Here is a 7,864-nt window from a genome sequence, read left to right as displayed (position 1 = left end):
AATATTATGTCATATTATGTCAATGTTTTCTCTTGCTTTACAAATCAAATATATAGTTGTAAAATATAACAAATGTATATGTATTGGAATGTGTATTAGAACAGAGTAATCTCTATATCTTCCCAGAGGAAGACTTCGTAGGTATATTATTTGATAAAACGATACTTTTGTGATACAGTTGGTATTCGCTGAAGGTAGCAATATCTCCGATGGTGCGTCTCAATGTACAGACTCCATGGCACATAGTGAAGCTAAACACGACAGTGTAGATGCAACTGTAATAGAGAAAACGCTTCGCTTTCACACGATGACACATTAAAACGGAAAGTATTATAAGTAGTCGACAAGGGCATCACTTACATAAAATTTCGAGACATCATTCGGAAAAGTATCATTCGGAGAAATACGATAAATATAATGGTAAGCTGTGTATTGAACGTTAATTTGTTACAATTGATTGAACAATTGATTGAATTATTTTACACTTGTAAGATTTATATGTAAAACATTTTTAAAGGAATTAAAACATAAAAAATGTCATATCAAAAAACAGTAATCTCTTTTACTTTACTCTTTTGCAATGTATTTTACAATATTATAAAAAATGGCAGTCAATCTCGCCTTTCTTCAAGTATTAATTTATAAAATATTGTAATAATTTTAATCATCCATTTTATCTAAAAAAAAGTACTCTTTTTTAACTCATTAAATGTTTTGAAATTTTGATGAAATATACCATTGATAAAAAATCAATATTTATCTACTTATTGAATATCTTTTTATTCGTATCAGGAGACAGACGATTCGCTTGCGATGTCATCACGTGTAGGAAAAGTATATCTCGAGCAAAGATCTTACATTTCGGATTTTCTGTTTGAAATCTTAAATCGATTTAAAGAACTTCGCCGGCAAACGTCGCCCTTCGTGATCGAAACCCATGAGAGCAGCGATCTTTTCCATCCGACTCGGACGGCCAAATTATATTCAGATAATTTGACTTCCTTCAAATTCCACGTGCGGTCGCGTACGAAGGATTCCGAAGCGCACCTAGAACGTCCCTAGGACCCGAAGGAGCCGATCTTATCGAAGGTTTTTCTTTGTCGATTTCGTAAGCGTTCCCGAAATCCTCGCGCGCGGTAGAAAGGATTGGATCAGCGATTGGAATTCTGAATCCGGTGAAATCAGTGAGGCGAAAATGCTTGATACGGCAAATTCGAGATCTCGGTCCATGAGAAGTGCGAGAAGAGGGCAGAGAACGACCAGCGCAGAGTGAAGAAGAAAAACAACGGACGTTTGCGCGCGGAACGAAATAACGGGCGTTTGTGAGAAGAAAGGAGTCTAACGGCAAAAATACGCGTTGACCGTTGTATTTCTCGTTCGATGCCGTTGCTCCTGCTTAGTGTCGACGATTTCTTAATGGCCACTGCTTTTCATCATCAAAGTACGCGAAAATGCATACATCGAAAAGAATCGGAAAATTCCGCGTGGCAAAGCATTGGATCCAACGGATACATAGGATGCAATTTTGGACACGCGGATTCCGATCGTGGATGAATAGGGCTTTTCATATACTCTGCTTTGTCTCGTTTTCCTCAATGTTCACATTTCTGATCAATGTTATACGCAAGTTGAAATTATTCAACTATTAAAGCATGAAATATTAATTCTGATTTTTCATTTAGACTCCAATACTCTTCTGTAGCTGATCACATCGTAATATATATATATGTATCAAATTACGTGCAACCAGCAAATAATTTGTAAAACTAAATTTTTAAAAAAGTAATGTGGGCATAAAAAATTATACAATACTTAACCCTTTGTGTGCATACGTTTTTTCGGTGCACACTTTCCCATCAGTGCACACGTGGGCCTGTCATGTTCGACGCTATTTTTCCCTACCTTAAAAGTATTTTTTTTTAATCTGAAAAAATTCACAAAAAAATTTATCGAAAAAAATTTGTCTACATTGTAGGTAACGATTTTATAATCATTTTGATGAACATCGTTTATTTAATATTTTCTGGCAGGCTTGCAAGTTTTACAGTTACGAGCAGATATCATTTTGGCTCGAACGCCGTTGACCCACGTTTACACATGGAGAGTTAAGTAAAAAAAAGTGCAAAAAAAATTGAAAACACTTCCAAAAATTATTTTCTTAATATGTTATGTAGTGCGTATAATTGTAATTAATGAAATGGAAAATATATCTGTAGGTAATGCGTTCAAGTAAATCCCCCAAAAATTATTTAAACATAAGCTATAATACAATCATGCAATCCAAGTTCCACATTCATATGAAATTCACATTTTACTTTCGCATTTATACGTATCTAAAAATATTTCTTCATTTTATGTACATCGCGGATCAAACTAAAACGAGACTACATGAGAAAATAAGCCGAGTTTTCGATATCAAAATATACGACGTTAATTCCGCTTTAAAAGCGAACTCTCGACAATCAAAAGAAGCTTGGAGACTTTCCGTGCGTCCGTTTCCGCATGTAGCGTCGGATTGTGCAACGAAAAGTTGCATCCTGCAAACATCCTTGTTAGAGAGCGAATTCTTCGGCGTTTCATAAGTCAGTCACGAGTGCGAAACTTTAGCAAATCGGACGTATTTATTCTTCGACCAAAGACGGCACCGTTACTCGCCATTAACACGTACGTCGAAATTCTCATAACGCAGAGAACACGAAATAAACTGCGCGTTCTGAAAGGAGTTTGCCGCGACGCGACGGGCGCTTACCACTTCTGTCGTGCCTGTCGAAATTCTCGGAGTTCCGCTAACTCGAAGAAACTGTTTTAGGCGGAAGTAGAGTGAAACGGCGGCTTTACTCCCATCGCATGAGTTTTATTACCGAACCTACGTGACTTTAAAGTCCAGGAATAAGCGATGGACGTACGAGGGACATCGAGTTTTTCGGTCGCAATCCGTATCGAGTTATGATAACGATAACAATAATGGCCTCGCACAAAACCAGACTGATTGGAAAACCTCCCATTCTCTCTACTCTTGGATACAATCTCTCTTACTGTGCTTACAGTCTCTTATTAACTGCGTTAAATATTGTCAACAAAAATACATTTTGCATTTGACCTAGTTTCGAAAATAATACTGCATATCGTTTTCACATATCGTGGGCACTACATATTCTTGCGCACCCTGAAGACGTTTACGATATATCTACGTACACTTCTATATCGCCCGTTTTCATTCTCTTGTTCTGCTGACCTTCAGGTCTCGGCACGACTTTGCTTTCTGTAATGGCCATCTTACCCGAGTTTACCCTATATCAAGAGATAAAATCATAACAATTGATTTTCTCGTTAACACTGCGTTAACTCAAAAAGAATGGGTGCATTGTGATATATTATCATGAAAAAGAAGCGAATATATGCAGTGCAACGAAGCTTCAACGGTCGAATACACACTCGCCACGCTATATACGATCCATAGAAATTTTTGCGAACATTACGGGGACGTTCGATCATAACATGCTTGCATGGCCCGAAAAGAACGTAAAGACGCGTATCGTGAACGCGAATGGGCAATCGATTACCATAATACGGCGATTCCGGTGCATTCGACGGACATTCCGGTGTATATCGATGGACGGAGCGTGATCTATATAAAGAATCAACTGTATTAATGTATACGACGCACACGAAGCAAAGATTCAATGAGATTTCACGCTATTGCTTTTTCCGAGCTTTACCATTTTTCTTGTTCCGTAAAATTATTTGGACGCAAAAAAGCATATTACTAAATTGCACAAACGTTCAATCTTTTTAATCCGGGCTCGTTCCGCTTATTGTTCCCGATGCATGAATTCGCAGCTAAATTCGCAATTGCCCTTTTAATAGTATATTTTTAATCCGCATCGAAATTTCTGCATTGCAGCAAATTTCAGAACAAAAATTCCAATATCATTAAGCAAACATTGCGGTGTGTGACCCAGCAAAACTGGAATTAAATTTACCCATTGAATGGTCAAATGTGCTCGCCGGCCGGAGCTATCGCGCGGCATAATAATCGCGGTGGCATTCTCACACCGATTCGTGTCCTGTCCGGCGATAACCCCTGCTATAAATTGAGACAGATAGATCCGAAGGTGCGTATCGAAGAATCATATAGGCGATAGATTATCATAATACGGCGATTCTAGTGCATCCCGCGGCGGGACTCGCCCGCCTAAAACGAAAATTCATATGCGACCATGCGCAATTTAAGCCGCCATAGTATTTTACGTTCACTTATTTGTACCGGTAACTCCAATAGAAAGACGTCGCTATATGACCGCGCGTATTTCCATCTGATCAAGCATTATTTCGCATGCGATCGTAGTCGCACAGAAGTTAACGGTGATGATTAAATGATATGCCGCATCGCCGGAATGAGAATGCCGCGATTAGAAATACTAGGTTTGCGAGACCCTACGTGAAATTTAACGATATATCTCGCGCGTGCGAAACTGGATTCTCGCGAACCAGTGTTCTCATAAAACGGAGCTATATATGGATTCCAACGACTACCGCACAAAAATCTTTAAATATTACCTCGTAATACGGCGTAATGTTTAAAGATTAATTAAAGTCAAAAATTCTTGGACAAAAATAATCTCCAAAATTTGTCGAGCTATAAACAAAACGACAAAAATTGATCGGTGGTATCGTGTGAACTATACTATGTATATATCTAATATTTATATTTGAATTGTACATAGTATTTCGTTCAAAAACTACGACCTCTTTTTTTTATTTCGCATCGATAGAAAAATTCTGTTATTGATTCACACACAATGCTGTAAAACTTCATCACGTATTATATATTGTTGGTTTTCGCGAATCAATTCCTATCCAATATACATATATGTTTTCCCATAGATATCATTACGCGTAAGATACGAGCTTTCGTGAATAGCCCGGATACGTTACGCGCACTAGTAACATTTCTCATTGTCACGCGGATGTTCTCGGACCATCGAATTCAAGGACCGCTTCACTGTTTTCGCAGCTTTTGGTTCTAACCCTGCCATCATTTCGTATGACTCTCGCTCTATTCTGAATCGGTCGCGATCATTCAAGCGAATCGGTTTTCAAATAATTTCGACGAATCATATTTATCGCAGATATTTATCAACTCGTAACATTCCGATAATTGACAAAAAATATTTGGAGCGGAAATATTTTTCGTAACTAGACACCTAATATCTGAGAATAATTTAATAACTAACTTTAAAAAAAAAATAAGTTAAAAACAATGATTTATAGAGAGTGAAGAAATAAGAGCGACTCAAATTTTATGTAATTTTACATATCAATTAAGCTTATTAACCCTCGGAAGATCGCGTGGAGTGTAGGCCAACACCCCCAGTTAGTTTATTTTTGCGATCATGATAAGAAAAAATTTTACCATTGTTGGAAGTCTTTTTTTTTACTTTAGAAATTATGTTAAAGATAGGTCTAAAGATTTATAAAATCATAGAAAAAAGTAAAAAATTTTTCTTCATTAACATTTACAAAAAAATACTCTGGGATGTGATCTACACTGTTCCTGTTTCAAATTTTGACGCGACCGTCCGAGGATTAAGAACTTGATTGATCCAGTCATTACTAAAATCCAATAATCCGCTCAAGTGGGCTCATGTAAAGATGCACGGTCCGATCTCGCTGCTTGTGCATGCACTTGGCGCGAGACACCGTGTCTCTTCATTTTAATTGCATATTAGTATAACATAAAAATCGAGAATTAAATAGAAAATCTATTGCAAAATACTAATAACAATTTCGTAGAAAATCAAATAAAGCGTTAAGACGAAAGGACGGTTATCCATCCACATAAAATATGCCATAGAATTCTAAGTGTGTCACGAGTAACAGGGACATTTCAAAACATCTCTGCACGGAGTGCTGTGGAAAAGAGAGAAGCTCGTCCTCAAGGAATGCGGCTGCGAAACGCATGGAACGTTATGAAATTTTCAAGGGTTTCCGCATTTTATCGGGTCCGATTTCCACTGGGGAATCGGCGCAGGGAAACGGGGCAGCAAATGCAATTCTTAACGCTATGCGGAAATCGTGTGGTGAAGCTGGAGTATACGACTTCCAGCACGCTTCCTCGACGATGAAGTCGTCGAGCTGACATGCGTCACGGCAGTTAGTGGAAAAATATTCTTCATTCCTTTCTCACGCGTTAGTTATGGAAGATTTTTTTTTATTCTCGGCGCGTTCGTCGCAAGAATCAATATTACTTACTTGGATTTTCAGAAATATCAAGAAAAAGAGAGAGAGATATATATATATAAAGACTGTATTTAATGTCTCATAAATTACAAATCTTTAACTATTAAAATTTTATATTCGTCATCAATGTTGACATTTATAAGAAGAATTTATAGAAGCAATAAATATTAACTTCTTGGAAAATAAACATTTCTAAATATAATTCTAAATGCAACTACTTTAGGTTCTAATTACTATCTACAATTGAACACTTAAGTAAATTTTCTTCAATAGTACACTTAAAGCATTAAAGAGAAGCTCCACTTCACAAAGACTTAATTTATACGAGAAAAGTAAATCCGGTGATGGCCGTAAAAACATTCCCGATAAACAGCCCTTTTGCTAAAGAAGAATTCCTCGCCTTAGTTTCTCCCTCCGTAGTTCGACCCTTGGAACATTCGAGCAGGAATGGAGTAATAAATCACCGGATTCTTTCCAATAACTGCCTGCGCGTCGATAAGAAACGGAATAAAATTCCGCTTGAGAAAGTACGCCGACGAAATTAATATATATCCCCGCGCGTATTGATAAATTTTTCTCCGCCGAACAAACTTCGTCGATGACTAATATTTCGAAACTCGTTTGCGCGCAAAAATTTTATGTCATTCACTTTTCCATAATTTTATTATCGGTATGAAAAGATTAATTCTTAACTATTATAAGTATAGCGCTATCGGATCTACTATAATGCAGATACTTTATGAAGAATATAAAAAAAAACAAATGAGAAAAAAGGGTAAAAAATATCACGGCGTTAGTTGACGCTTTAATCGCGATCAAGAAATAGCAATATTTCTGGATTGAGAATATCCTTCATTTTCCTTTTTCCCCGTCGCTCGTAAATCGGCGACGTCGCCGTCAGGAAACACGATGTCGTTCGCGAATTAGTTAATGCTTCAATTGAATCGCTATGCAGCCGGGAAAAAAATGACGACAACGACGACGACGACGCGAACGGTGAAATCGGCGAGACCAATGACGGTTCGCCGATCTTTTCAACGATCCTAGTCTTCAATTACATCATTCCTCGCTTTCTTCTCGGTGAATTCCGACACCTCATCCGTCACATTCGCGGACAGTTCTCTCTCGAGCAGAAATCTCGTGATCGCTTATTTCATAAGAATCTGCCAAAAACAAAATTTTGAATGCAAATTGCCACGAGCGAGAAGAATGAAAACAATGCACTGCAATTTTCTAGTTTGAAAAAATAGAAAAAGGAAAAATTCAATATATATGTATAATATAGACTAAAATTAGGTCTTAATTTAAACACAATATTAAATTTTAGAACATCATATAAATTTTATCATAACATAACAGATATAAGATTAAATATCATTTTATTGTCTCAAAGTAAGCAGAGAAATGTTTCAAAAAAACTATTTTCATCCTCTTGTCTTTATCTTTGTATAATGAATATCATATAGAGCATAATTTGCATCCGGATTATATTAAAATTGTATTAATTACGTGTGGAGAGATTTATTCCGGATCAGAAAGAGATATATGCATTATAGATGCATTAGCTTATCGTGTACATTCTAATTATGCTATAAATACTATTTGCAACACAATAACCCAA

The sequence above is a fragment of the Temnothorax longispinosus genome, chromosome 11 (assembly GCF_030848805.1).
Source record: "Temnothorax longispinosus isolate EJ_2023e chromosome 11, Tlon_JGU_v1, whole genome shotgun sequence".
NCBI classification, from domain to species: domain Eukaryota; kingdom Metazoa; phylum Arthropoda; class Insecta; order Hymenoptera; family Formicidae; genus Temnothorax; species Temnothorax longispinosus.
The sequence above is the reverse complement of the archived record's forward strand: the minus strand, read 5'-3'. Positions refer to the sequence as shown.